General features: G+C 40.6%; 1 protein-coding gene across 11 annotated transcripts in view; it reads left to right on the top strand.

Moving 5' to 3' along the window:
* The first annotated feature begins 81 nt into the window (after window positions 1-81).
* The window catches only part of VEPH1 (ventricular zone expressed PH domain containing 1), an 89,173-nt gene continuing 74,353 nt past the window's right edge, over window positions 82-14,901 (top strand). For 3 of the 11 annotated variants that reach the window (XM_080604782.1, XM_080604786.1, XM_080604780.1), the window contains exons 1-2: window positions 4,332-4,728; window positions 11,979-12,049. The gene's annotated coding sequence lies outside the window, so the exon portion shown is untranslated. Of the gene's footprint in view, window positions 752-1,537; window positions 1,848-2,316; window positions 2,363-4,177; window positions 4,301-4,331; window positions 4,729-8,451; window positions 9,391-11,978; window positions 12,050-14,704; window positions 14,884-14,901 lie in introns of those variants that run through there. The other 8 variants (XM_080604787.1, XM_080604779.1, XM_080604788.1 and 5 more) reach the window with 6 other exon arrangements.

Here is a 14,901-nt window from a genome sequence, read left to right as displayed (position 1 = left end):
TTCGCCCTGGGGGACAGGAGCTGGGCTCGGCAGGGTGGAAAATTGGGGATTTTTGGAGGCCCGGGTGGTCGTTTCGGGAGTGTGCCCCCCTCTTATACAGCACCGCGGCTTCCAGGCCTGCCTCCGTGTTGTACGCACCAGGGCGGTCACCGTGAGGGGTGAGGCTCTGAGCAGAGGAGCAATCTGTTGGGTGGTCCAAGCAGTCCGTAGTCCCATATTGCTCCATAATTCCGTGCTGCTCCATGGCTTGCCTTCAGCTGGAGCACAAGATTCGCTTCACGGGCAAATGCTCTAAACGCGCCTTGGTTTTCTGGAGGCTTCTCTTTCCCCCAGAGGCTCCAAGGTGCAGACCCAGGCTGTCCCTGCAGAGCTGGCCATCTCCAAGGAGCTCCTGTGCGGGCTCTGGTCAGTTTCTGGGTCTCCCTCTGAAAACTGGGAAATCGGCATCTAACCCCCAGTGACTAAAAGCTAGGTTCAACCCAGGATGAAGAGCGAGGCACAGTCAATTACTGCAGGGCTGAATGCGATGTGCCCTTTGCAGGCCTGGCCTCTGTCTGGGGTGCAGCCACGACCCCCCTGCTGCCTCCAAACGCGCCCTTTTTGCTGCTGAGTTAGTGCCCCTGGGACGCGCTGCCTGCTGGCGGCTCTCAGACGCTGCCTTTTGGGTTCATTGGTAATGGCAGGTGGTGATCCAAGAGACAAAGAAGTCTAACGAACAATCCTGGGATCTTCACAGGACACGCACTTTTAGGCATGAATATTTTAAAATATTTTGATAGGAAGGAATGTTGTATAATTTACTGAATTTTTAATAGAATTTTGCTTTTCTTCTCATACAGGCTCATCATTTCTGTAGTTACTGCAGCCTAGCTAATAAACACAGGGTTGGGAGACTGATTAAAGGAAGGGTTTGGGTATCTGTATTGTTCTGGTTTAATTGCTGCTCAAGCAATGATTCAGTGTTGTTTTTGGCAGCTGAGCAGCATTTGTCTGGCACTGTGAAATTCCCCGCTTATGTCCACGAGGCTCATCTGTTGCTGACTCGCAAAGGCATGCAGATTTATACTTTTATAATGTTAATTGTAGGGGAAAATGAGAAAACTAGCAATTTAGGTGTGGAAAAGCACTGTAATGATACCTCTAAAATGCTTCTAGAGGCTAGAAAATCTTTCCAGAAAGAGAGCTTGAAATTCATAGCTTTATCCAGGCCAGTTGCTGCTTCTGTTTCTAGAACGTATGTATCTTGTATGTCATGAGCTGCATCCTATGACACCCACTTTAAAAAGTGAATAAAGAGAGGGTAATGTGCTGAAAGACAGCCAATTATTTCATAAATGTAAACTACACTAAAAAGTGATGTACGGCATTATATATTTATGGATACAATTTTGTTCTACTGTCACATAACAAAATGAATAATACATTAGTCCAAGAACTTGTCATTAAGTGAACTTCTTTGTTGCATTTCCATTAAAATAAAGTCCTTGGTCTGTGTATATGCATGACATTAACCCTTTTCTGGGAGTACAGTGTAGTGTGAGTGAAGGTACTATGAGACTGTAAATTTGAAGTAGATTTTATAATTTTTAAGGTGAAAGGATTCTAATGAGATTCATCTAAGATTTGAAGTCATTCAGGATGGTTTTACAACTCTTTTTCTGTTAATGAGATGTGATAAATGGAATTGATACTGAATATTATTTGGACAAGAAAATGCTGTTCTTTTTGACAGTCTCTATTATCTGAACATTTTTGTAGTAACCGGTTGGAAAGAGAGAGTTCCTTTGCAAGAATTAATGAGAAGGTGGATTCAGGGAAGACTTATTTAAACGTTAGAAAACTTCCAGGTAAGACTAAAAGTTCTGCTTGACCAGATTTAACTGTAGAATATCAAGCTATTTTGTATTTTAAGTCAAATTAAGTATTATTTTTTTTCCAAGAAGTCAGAGGAACATCTATTTACAGTCTGATGAGGAAGACTAAAGGGGTAATCAGTCTTGGCGATTAGGAGAAAATTAACTTTATGTTTAAACGTACTGGACTGGATATGGGAATTTCAGGCCCCAGCTTAAATTCTTGTCTTGCCCCATGAGCCCAGCTGAGGGGCAGGGGTGGAGAAAACCCATATACAGTTTGATGGTGTAGCTGTCACAATGTTGAGCCTCCCAGGTATTCTGCAGAGTTCTCCATATAGATGTATATGATGAGTTTGCACCTTTCAAAAGTAAGATTAAACTTAGCTGAAATACCATTTATCTCAGGATGTGTTAATCTGATTTTTTTTTTCCTATTTTCTTCTTTTTCCCTGTAATGTAGTTGACAGAAAAATTGGATCAGTTTACTACCAACTTGGACGTGAAAGGTGAACACTGAATTTTCTATTACTTCATTTTAATGCAATGTGTACACCTCACTATTTGATAAATTCAGACCTTCCGGGGAAAAACTGAGAATCACATTTTGGACACAAAGGATCAGATGTTGACTTACATTGCAGAGACTATTGGTTTAATTTTCTAGTTTGAGAGGAAAAAATGGTTTCTCTGCAATATTTTGAAATTTAAGGGTGTTGTTTTCATACTGGAGCCCTGTTGTTAGCTGTGTGCCACATTTGTGGGTAGGAGATTCTTGGGCAAAAGGGAACGCTTAAGGAAAAGGACAATAGGTATAGCAGTATAAAAAACAAAACCAACCAAACAAAAAACAAACAAAAAAAACACCCTGAGGAATTTGAGGTCATGAAAGCTTTGTGAAGCAAATTTAGCTTAGGTCCCGCCCTAAGGTTAAATTAACTGAACAAGACATGGAAAAGCACTGAGCAAAGCATGAGAAATTGCCAAATGTGACAGGTAATGGTGGAGAAGCTGACAATGGTTACGTATATGAGGGAGGTGCTGCCAAGCTACAGCACAGTGATGAGTCAGTAGCATGATGCTGTGGAGAGAAGCAGCTGTAGCTTTGAAGTGTGCTCATCGGGAGATGGCTACAAGACATGGGAGACTGCAACCCTACTGTAATTACACTTGAAAAGGCCTGAGGTAGGCCGCGGTGTTCAGTTTTCAATGCATCTCTTCCAGAAAAGAGAGAGAGCAGAGATTCAACAAGGGTGGGGTGGAAATTGACAAGAGAATATGAAAAAGGTGAGAAACTGAATGAGATGTTTGCTCCACAAGAGACGTTTGAGAGAGCAAAGAGTCATTAAGAAAGTGAGGCCCTGTAACAGAACAGTGATCTGTTATCATCTGTTCCTAATGAGATTGGAAGAAGTGTTTGGCTACTGAGTAAATTCTTAATTGTGAAGTGTTGAAACATTTACCTCTGGGAAGCAATAACAGAGCAGAAAAACATCAGGTGTGCCTATACCTGACAGCTCTTGCCTCAGCACAAGGATGTAGGTTAGATCACATCTTGAGGCCTTTCCAATCCTACATTTCTATGGTTCCATGCTCACTTTGTACAGAGACTTTCTTCTGCAAATCTAGCAAACAAAATTAGGTCTAGGAAAGCAGTTTTCCTAGGCATACATACTAGTGCTGATATTAATTCATTTAAATAATTTCTCCCATGAGGTGTTGTCTCTTTTTTTTTGTTGACTGGTTTCCTTAAGCCATGAAATAACTGCCACTACTTAGCTCTGCCATTGTTGACTTTAGAGTTCCTGGTGGAAGTACTATTCCTTATGTTTGTATCTTTCAAAGCATTGTGCTCATCTGTGAGCTATAGAATTAATGATGGTAAGCTTTTGAAGTATTATATCCTGAACAGATGTTTCAGTCGTTTTTAAACACTGACTCTTACTTTGGCATCTATCCATAGCCAAGAGGAGAACCTGTTCACAGGAACGGCATGAGCTCATTGTATCAACGTGTGCTGCGTTTCTTTCTCAAAAGTTAGCAGGAATGCTTGTATTAATTTTAAATGTGTAGCTATGGTACGGATTATCTGGTATCATTAGCAGCTTCAGAGGATAGGTGTTTAATATTAATAATCACTGTTAGCCTATAGACTTAATTAGGATGAGAAGTGTCTGGATGCTGTGCAGAACCAGTCTTGGTTCTAGATGCTGTTCCTGTCTGCAGCAGGCACATCCTGAGTGCTGAGCTTTTGTCTCCAGGCGGCTGAGAACAGCATGTCCTCACTGCCACTTATCGATACTGCTTCTCCTCCCTGGTTCTAGGACTCTTTAAAAGGTTTCTGGCTCTTAACCAGAAATGAAGAGCGTGAGTGCCTATTGAAACAGTCCCTTGCAGTCAGGCAGCTTTTTCTTCTGTGTGGGAGTAGCTGCCTTTGCTCTCCTAAGGTAAGTTTTCTTGACTTCTGCTCTCAGGGACAGAATACAAGGGTTACTTGGGCTGTCATCAGCAGTTTAACTCATTTGCCTGGCTACCCTTAAAAAGACTTTGCTTAAGCCAAGTGTAGATTTCTACCCATTCAGGGTTGAAAGGGTAGGAAAATATGAAAAACGTACAGATATTCAGAAGTGAAAAATACAGTGGAACTGTTGAAATTCTCCTCAACTTGCAGAGCTTGTAAGTACGGAGGCGCAAATCCACACTCGGTATGCCGCTTGGTACAGTATATAAAAACTCTGCAGTGGAGTTATGCAGCTCAATTACCACAGTTCATAAACTATGCAGCTCAATTAAGAAGGTCCTTTATGTGGGAAACAATGTGAATGGAAATAGACGCCTGAAGTAAAATGTGCAGTTCAATTGGAAAATGATTCAGGTAGGTAATGAAAATATGCTATCTGATATGCAAAATGTGAATGTGAGAGGGTGTGTGTGCATGTATGCATGTGAGCGTGTAAAAATAGATTGGGTGTGTTTACAGTTTGTCCATCACAGCAAGGAAGGATGCTGAGCATCTGAAGAACCGTCAGATGGGCCTGAAGTGACATTTGTTTGTTGCCTATGAGTATTGTGGGACTTTCTCCGAAACAGAACTGGCTATAAAGAAATAAGTATTCAAACTTTTCTGTTTCTGATACAGTTTATCAATGAGATGGCACTTAGATGCACAGCAGATGTTGTCTTTTGTGATGCAGATGAGCCTTTTGGAGCAGTGCAGCTGATAATGAGCTCTGTGTATTGTTACAAGATAGGGCTGCCAGGCAATAGCCACCTACGAACCCAACTAACGAACAGCTACAGTGCTGAGGCAGAGTCTAGTTCCTCTGAGACAACGGGTCAAATCGTATGGTTTTTAGTCTTCATTCAGGGAAAACCTATTTTAATTTCAACGGGAGCTTTGACTTTGTCTGGAACACAGGGTTTGGCCTTTAGAAATAAACAGCTATTCTAAAAGTGTCAAACCAGATTGCTTTGTCAGTAATTGGAGTATAAACAATCCTTAGTGTGCAAATAATAACTAGAATAGTTAAAAAATAGTGTTAATAGCTAACATGGAATTTGATAGAAATATTAGGTTGATATCTAACAATTTGTTTGGCAGGAGAGTTTACTGTCCTAAATACACCAGTGTATGAAATTATGCAAGTACACTAATTATTGGACTGCTGCCAGTCAAATGCATGGCCCAGAAATATTTCTGGTAAACTAGTCCATATAGAAACCAAAGATTACTTCATAAATGCCTGTGTCATTATTCACTTCTTTATCTGGAACAGCAAATAGGCATAAGGAAACTTGTGGAAATACCTACTGGGAGAACAAAAGATGAAAACCTTCTAAGAGTTGCTCAATTGACTTCAGTGAGCTTTTGAGAGGTTCTTATTTCTGGAGAGAAATGTTTCTTCCTCAGAGGAATGGACACACCGGGATACGTTATCTGAAAGGAAAAAAAAATCAAATTATATTTATCTCATTATGGTAGAGGAAGCATTGAATCTGTTTCTATAGTTCTTAGACAAAATCGTTAATATCTGTGTAAAAGATGCAGCTGTGAACTAGTTAACTATGTGGCATGCGGTAGGTAAAGAATTTGCTTACAAAGGAAATGTTTCCATGTTCCTCAAGGTATTTGTGTCCTCGCCGATTCCATCAGAATCAGAGGAATTTTTGCCAGGTTTTAAAAATCTGAGTGGATTAAGGGAACAGTCATCAGTGTCTTGCTTAGCAAGATTTTGAGGCATCAGTGCACATACTTAAAGGACAGCAGTAGGCACTGCGCCATCTGTGCTAAATCTGTCTTCTGACAATGCTACCGCTGGTGGCTGACCACCAGGCCCTACAACACAGAGCTAAATTTTGTTATTTGAGCTTGCTGATCATCTGAACGCAGAATTTAGACTAATAATTGCCTGGCTTTGAAGTTAATGTAAACTATCTGGAGGCATGATCCATAACTTCTGTACTATCCTCATTGGTTTCTGTGGCTGATTTCGGGCATACAACAGATTTCTGGCATCTAGATGTATGCAGGGACATAAACCTGATTTTTTTTTCTATTATCTTTTTACGTTAGTAGGTTGTGGATGAACGTGGATTTTTATGAACGCTCTAAATTAAAGAGACTTCAGCTTGACTGTGAAATTAATAGAGCTATCAAAAAGCCCACTGTCATTCTACAACAATTGTTAATTATTTACAAGCAAACTTCTGCAAGAACAGTATTGTAGCTGTCAGCATTGTTGTTATTAAAATTAAACTGCTTTGCCTGAGTAGAAGATAACATGACTCATTTAGGCTAAATGCAATGAATACAGAATATTCTGTTTCTTTTCACCAATTAGTCAGAGAGAACAATAGCATCCTTCTTTCCTAACAAGATGTTTATTTAAACAAGTCTAACAAAATACGTTATTTTCAGGACTTTAAGAAGGACACAAATTCATTGCAGCTATTACGAAGGTTAAAACCAAGTTTTTTCTAGGATGGGAAAACTCTTCATAAAGTCAATTCTCCTCTTTCAGATAGTGAAGTATGCATGTACATCTTTTTGCCTAACTGCAATACATTGTTTATCATGTGCTTTATGTGCTTTAGAGTCATGAGTTGCTCAGGTGCTATCTATTGTCTTTAATTTCATTTGTCTTTCCAAGCATATCCTGGTCCAGTGGTATTCGGTGTTCTTTCTGTAGCTGATTACATTTTTTATAAACGGTAGGAGGGAAGTCGAAGAACGTTCAAGAAGACTGCGGTGGGTGGCTTGACTCAGGCTTCCTGTGACTTTCTTTAACGTGCAATCCTGCATTAGCTAACATTTCATTGTCTTGGTGACATTAGTGGTGTATAACAGTGAATCCATCAATGAAAAAACAAAAGAATTAAGGTATGAATATGTCAGGGCTGTAAAGGGTGATGCTAGCATGGCAAAGCCCTGCAGCGAGTGTACAGATTGGAAGGGACTGAAGCCCCTAGCCAGAAGAGTGCCACGTTGCTTTGTCTTTCTTCAAGGTAATGCCATCAGTCTTCTTTTCTAAGCTTGTTTGGGTTTCTTGCACCTGGTCTTTACTTTGCCTTACTCTCCTTAGTCAGCTGTCTTTGTTGGTTTTCTCTCTGACTATACAGATGATTCTGGGAGCAGAGAACATTCACTCCAGGGTAAGATATATTCTGTGCAGGACCCCTTGCTGCTGTCCACCTCATGGTATTAAGAGAATGGGCTGTCTGAGAAGGCAGTCAACGTTCATCTTATCCTTTTTAGTGTAGCTATCAGAAGAGCTTTTCCACATAAATCTTCTCGGGACTGTGATTAGCTCTGACTGTAGGTGTGTTTGAGTAAGCACAAAACCAGCTTGTGGTTCTACCTTTCCTTCTGTATAAAAAATTGAAAAGATTGTCAGACACTGGGGGGAAATGTTACTTCTGTTTCTTGCAGCGAGTGAAGGAATCAACCTGTTAATTCCCACTGTGCAGTAACTTAAATCAGATGCAGAAGGTAAATCCAAGATCCTCTTTGTGCTCTCCTAAGCCAATAGTTAGGCCATCCTGATTTTTAAAATACTTTCTAACATCTCTTGTTTAGAAAACAATTTTTAGAGTGAAGGTTTATGTTCTGCTAACAACCTATAAGTCTTGCATAGCCTCACAGAGGCAGAGGGAAGCAAACTGTGTGTTTCATATGCATGCTAAGTTAAAAGGAAGATGCAGAGAACACAATCATATTTAAAAAAAAAAAAAAGTCTCTTAGCTTCATTAAAGTATGTGTTCACCCACCGTTAATTTTGTATTTGGTTGTAGAGGCCATGCTGGAATGGTCTGGAGCTAAAAAGCTATTCTGAGTGCTTACTGTTAAAATCAAGGACTCGTAACTTAATTGTATACTCTGTGGAGCAGATTTTTTTAAGCTATAGCTTATAAATCCTTACTGTGTTGCAAAAAGACAAAAGACCTAACAAAAATGGTACAAACGTGCCTCCTCGTTATCTTTGGGCAAACAGTCATTCTTTTCTTCTGGCTAAGTAGCTGGCTGAGAGTGCTTGACGTTACCCTTTGCTGTTCTGCGAGGTGGCCAAAGCAGTATCCAAATAACCATTATGAGAAAAATGGCAGTGCTGGGACACTCCCAGTGTGGGTTTGCTCCTATGCTCAGCAACGAGGGGAAAATATAGCCCGATATCAGTTCTGTCAAGCTCCCCATGGGCCTGTGTGTAGGGTAGGGTTTAGTTACGGTTAATGCTTTGGAAATGTGGAATTTACTTATCAAAGGAAAGCTAAAGGGAGAAGTATACGGACGTGCTTAACGTGGGAGGCAAGCACGTTCAGCTTGCGTGCAAAAATCTGCCAGAATGATTTAGAAATGATTTCTCCACTGCAGCTGCCAAGCTTTGGAGGTGTTGAGGTAGGTCCCGAGCACAGGATTCACCTGGGCAGTGGCACTTTGTAAGGGCTGCCCGAAGGTCTGTGGGCTGGCGAGATAGGGCAGATGTCACCTGAAAGGATGCACGTCCTGCCCAGCGTCCTGCTCCTTCCCGAATTTTCTTTGGGCTGGTGTTCCTCCAAAGACACAGAGAGTCCAGCCTTCTCGCTGACTTCTGACAAGAGGCCCCATATTATATTATATTAACTGCTGCAATTTCCTCGTTGCTCTTAAGCAAGTTATTAATTAACTGAATGTAACCACTGGCTGTTGATAAATCCTTTTAACTAATTCAAATTCCATATCGAGCTCGGAGCGTTTTCACTCAAGCTGCTGCCGACTTTAAGCTTTGGGAAGAATTAGTTCTGAGCTGTTTTTGAGTTCTGGAGTTGGGGAAAATGGAGAGAAGATATTTGTTTGCTTGATTCCACATGACAACTCCAGGGTAACTGAATAGACTGTACGGTTGGTTTGACAAGGCTGTGCACCGAGCCAGCAGCCTCACATACCAGAGACAGGGGGATGGAAGGGGAACTGACAGTTGTAATGGATTTTATCAGAATTTCTCTAAAGACCAACAATTTGCCTTCAATTATTAATGGTTTTCAGAGGTTTCTCTCCTGAGAGGTATGAATAACTAACTTAAATAAATATGCATTCATGTAACACTTTCAATAATGAATAAATTACTGCATGGAAAGAAGTTGAGTAGCACATCCAAATATTAAATAATGGAAGAGGTTTTTGAGAGTGTGTAAAATGTTGTCTTTAATACCGGTTAAGTGACTGTTTTTTTCTGTGGATGCAGGAACTGTGGTTATTACATGTATAAATGTATTACAATCATGTTTGTTAAAAACCTGTTGTAAATTAGCTCGTAGTTGACTAGAGAGAAAAAGCAGTGCCTGTGCATCGGGGTGTGTTACAGCACGGGTGTTAATCCCACGGCGTTCTTGATTCATCTTGGGGCTCAAATGCATTTCGCTTTCCTCCCCGCTCTCAGAAGGCACTCTGTACCCCGTGCTGTAGGATTGTTGCCTTAAGTTAGGGGAACTTGGAAAATACGGACTAGAGAAGGTGTTGTCTGTACTAAAATATGTGCTGAAGAGAGGCTGGAGTGGATTGCCAGATGCCTGGGAGGAACCTTAGGATATTCAGTGATTGTTTGGTGACTTCCAGTTCAGGAGACATTGAGGGACAGGGACTTTGATTTTTTTTTTACTACTTTTTAATCGTTCTAGTCCCATTTTTACTTCCAGAGTGAAATTCTTGGAGACCTTATCCTGTTGTCATCTCCTGATGGTCTGTTCTGTTTAGTCTCTCGTGCTCTTTAAACAGAAATGCATGTTTTTACATTGAGTGAAACTTTGTAACAAGTCTTTTTCCTGTAATGCCATGTAGTGTTGAAAACCTGTCGCGTATATGAATTCTCATTAAGAAATACTTGAAAATGGTGAACTTCTGACAGCATCGCCATGACAATAAGTGTATTGGTATTTGTTACATGAAGCAGTTTAAGATATGTAAGCAATGTTATTCTAGCATGATATTTTAATGAAGCTACTTAGAAATTGACTTCTTACAAATCTGTCTTACTAATTTTTAAAAATGTTTTTGCTGTGTTACTTATAGCATTAGCATGTTCTGAAGCAACAGCCGAATATAAACCTTTGATTCTACTATTTATATACTGAAAATTGTAGAAAACTCTCAATAGTACATAGGTTATCAAGCAGGTATGTTAAATGAAGTATCATTTTTTTGGTCAAGTTACAAACCTTTTGCAAGAGGCACACCTGACAGGTTTACAGGTACATTCTTTCCACTCTCCATCGGTTTTGTTCTGCATGGATTTTTGCAGCCAAAATTGTGACAGGTCTGTGAGATCTGGCTCGCTTAAAGCATCATCTGAGCTATAAAACCTACCAGTTAAGCCAGTTAATCGCAGGGGAGAACATTTACCTGGTGGTTTGCATGTCAAGGAAGGGTACTGACCTTCAGAATGGGGATAGACCTCCCTAAAAGCCCTGCAAGCCTGTTAGAAGTGATGGATCTTAAGAGGCAGTACATTTCCTCTGATTGTTTTCCAGTTGCTTCCAGTAAGAGTACAGTTTCTTTTTGTATGAGGACGGGCATTAGTCAGTTTGCAGCTCCCAGGACTGCAGCAAGGTGTTTCGTTAGCCCCCCCCCCAAAATAATAAATCCTAATTAGTAGACTTCATGTTTCATTGTTTCATCATCTGGTCCAGCTCAGCATCCATGGGCTCTCTAGACGACATGAAGTGTGGAAACCTGTCATGACAGAAAAAAAACAGAGGCTTGCAGCAAACAATGGTTGTTTTGTGGGAAGAGTTTAAATATATGCAGCTGACCCCATGGGAACTGCTGTAGTCTATTCACCCTGTGTGAAAATGATGCTCTTTCAAAATAATCTTTAATCCTTTTCTTTCACTGAAAAATGTGAGAACTTTATTTAAAAGTTTCGAAAGAGCTCTCTATTTTAGTAAGTAAATGTGTTTCAAATACAAAAATAAATCAAATTATTATTGTAACACGGAGGGGGGCAGTTGTCCAAAATATCTTGCAATATTCTATCCATAAATTACGTATGTGAATGTTCTTGGGAAAGTTACAGGCCCAAAATAATCAGGAAATGTATCCGTGCTTTCTTTTTTTTTCCTGCATGGATGCATGTGGGGAAGGAAGTATCCAACAGTCTTGGAGACATTAGAAACTTTTGTGAGCGAGACATCCTTTTTCTAATGCCGCAGAACAGATTTTTCCTGTGAGGTGGGGGTGAAGGATTTCAAGGGAAGGGAATGCTGCTGTATACACAGAGTGAAAGTTTACTTTGAAGGTGATTGTAATCTTCCTCCTATTCATAGAAAAGTAAAATAAAACTAAATGTGCAGTTGTTGGGAATATTTGTCCCCACCCCCAGAGAGAATGGGAATCCAAACCTCTCTTTGTTCAATCCATGCGTGTGTGAATAACATCAAACTCCCACAGGGTTTTGTAGAGCTGCTGTCCTATTTGTTTTCCTGTGGTTTTTTTTTGGTTTTTAATAGGACCATGTCCTAAATATTAAACCCAGTTCAGTGAAATATACGGTCTTACTCCTGGTGGTATCATGCAGCATATGTGTTATAGTCTGCACACAGAGTGCTGAAAAGGCAAAGAGCTACTAACACTGTTGTGCTTTTGCTTTCCTGTAGCGTCTTTCATCCAAGGCATGCAAAGCACTTCATACAATCCAGTGTATTAAGCATGGCAACGTGTCTGTGAGGTAAGGAAATGTATTTATTTATTTATTTATTCCTTTTTATTGATAGAATAGTCAAAGCATTGGGCCGGGATTGTATGGGATTGCTATGGTAGAGCACAACCTCTGGCCTCCCAGTCCTTTAACACAAGTCTCTTCACTTACGGAGAATTCTCTCTTGTGTAATTTGCTCGACAATTAAACCTAAAATATTTTTTGCACTGGGTGTTTAGTTTATACCGAAAAGGAAATTTACCTTTTCTTTATCAAAGAGTTCTGGCTTTTAGGGTTGCTTGATCCATCAGTAAAGAAGCAGAAACATCAGCTGGCAAGGCTCTAGTTTGAAGCTGTGCTGCGGTGTTTGAGGAGAACCATGCTCAGTGCCTGTGGCAAAATGGGTGTCATGGAGGAGAATGGGGTTTGGGAATGGATTAAGAATTGGGATCCCTCGCTGTGCACTAGATTAGGAGTTGAGTCCGTCCTTGGTGTGGCTCCAGCAGGGTTCATCCTCCCAGCCTGTTGTCTCTTGAAGTGCTCAACTGCAACCGGTCAGCGGCTTTGAGAGTTTATCCCTCAAGGCTGTGGGTTATGGATTTTACTGCAGAGATGAGTTAGCTCAGGACTCGGTAATGTTTAACTTTGTTCTGAAATGCACTATTATGTAAATTCCCTTCTAATTTGCTTGAACAGTGCAGTAAGAGTTTAGGTGCCTCTTGCTTTTTAGTGAGAAAACTGGAAGATGCTGTAAGGTTCACTTAACATTAAGTGCAGGTGGCCTGCGTTTCCAAAAATTCCTTAAGTACAGTGAGGGGTTTTTCATATTTATGTTGTGTAGTGTACGGCTAGATTAACAATATTGCACAGTTCTTCAAAGACTGCCCTTTTGTTTTCAGTGGGATAGCACCATCTGGTAAAACTGAGCAACCGTACTTTCATGTCAAGTCCTTTGCAAGCTATGGAAACGACTCTAACTTCTTGCAGCATTTGCCCCACTAAAAATTCAGTGTATCTGATTCCTTCCCCTTCCTCTCTGATTCCAAAAATACTTTTTTTTTTTTTTTTGTCCTTCTAATGTCTTTCTGCAGAATCTGAGTTCCTGATAAAACTATGACTTTTTTTAGCTGAGTTCAATTGGTTCTTGGATGCCTTTAGGTCCGACTGCCCTTTTACGTGAATTTTTTATTGTTAATCTTCTCTCATTGGGGGAATTATTTTGCAAACAGACCAATTCAATTGCTTCAAGCTCTGAAACCTGTCAGGCTAGCTTTTGTTCTGATTGCTTCTGATAAGGAGCTTTGGTAAGAATGTTGTGCCTCCAGCAAGTTAAGAGACTCACCTTGGAGGGGAGCAGCTTCAAGGTCCCAGGGAACACGTGGCTCTTTCAGTTTGTCATGAAAAAGGCATCTAGGTGTAGAAAATCAGAATAAAAACTTTGAATTAGGTGTGGGAGAAGCACCACAAACCTGTGGAAATGGGCTGTGTTACAAGCTGTTTCCTTTTATGCATAATGATGGCCTGGAGTTTGTTACCAGAGCTGGAGTCACTGCTTTGTTCCCACGCTTTGACCACGTGAAGGCGTGGATGCCTGCTGCTAGCCCCCACGGACACGGCACTGACGGGGAGCCGCACAGGAGGGAGGAACTTTGGCAAGTCCTTTCGCCTGTTTTCCATTGACTGTGTACGTGGGGCGCAAATGTAAGGCTGATCTCAGATGCTGATCAGACAGTGATGTCTGTCCTATTGAACAAGAAGATTCTGACGATGTGGAATCGAGCTGATGAGGCATCTCAGGACCCATGCTCTGAAGCAATTTAATTGTCCAACCAGGTTCTTTTTTTTAAGAATAAAAGACATGTATTATGTTTTATCTTTTCTTCAGTGGCAGCTACCTACTAGCAGTAAACTAAAACCTTGTAGTGAGTAAGGAGTTGCTTAAAGAACAATTTTCTCCTTGTAAGACCTATGCGAGGAGAGTCTTTTGGGCACTGTTACATAATTTTAGTATTAAGATGACAATACAATTCCATTTCAAAGCGCTTATGGGTAAGCAAATGTTTTTCAATATTGTCCTTACTGTCTATAAACCATGTACAAATGGAATCAGTCCATCAGAGAGAACAGGACCTTTCTGAGAAACTCTTCTGCAGAAGCACATTGAGTAGATATCATTTGCAAAAGGCCAAGAAAAGGTAGCTGTGTTTCAGTGCCTCCGAGCAAAGGGACGACTCAAATGGAACTTCATTCCTGAAGCATTTTTCTGAATTCTGTGTCCAGATTTTGTTGTGCTACTTCTAAAAGTAATGTTAAAAGCCAAAAAACTTCAGACTCTCTTTTGTATTCATGTAAAGTGTTACAGAATGATAGCATTTATTCCTTTGGACAGAAAATCTCCTCTATTGCAAGAAAAAGAGCAAGTGAACAAACCAGTGTGAGCTTACTGAGTTTTTCTTTCTAGCCTTCTTCCCAGGAAAGGATAGCTTTCCACTAACACAGAGAGTTCTGTTTTCTCTATTAAAAACAACTGCAGTCAAGTGGAATAGGCTTTGTATTTTGCCCTAGAAACAGAGCGTTTCATTCAAAGATAAGGCCTCTCTGCGTTTAGGTTCATTTAGTCACCTGACGGAGAGATTGGTAACTTTTAGGCTGCTTTAGTCTGCATTCCTGAAATGCTTCACTCCTGGCACTGCAATTAACAGCTTCGGGTTCACTGCTTACCACCAGATTCCCCAGCTTTCCACTCGTGCCCTTGGATGTTGCCTGTGGTAGCAGGAGAGCAAAGCAAACAGGCTTTGTTTGAAAGAACGCAAACTTTACACCTCTAAACATCATTGAGGATGTCAGTGTGAAACCATGAACAGGTAAAAAAAAAAAAAACA

This window comes from Anser brachyrhynchus (assembly GCF_964034855.1).
Source record: "Anser brachyrhynchus genome assembly, chromosome: 9".
NCBI lineage: Eukaryota > Metazoa > Chordata > Aves > Anseriformes > Anatidae > Anser > Anser brachyrhynchus.
Note: the sequence above shows the minus strand (reverse complement) of the source record. Positions and strands in the feature narration are given on the sequence as shown.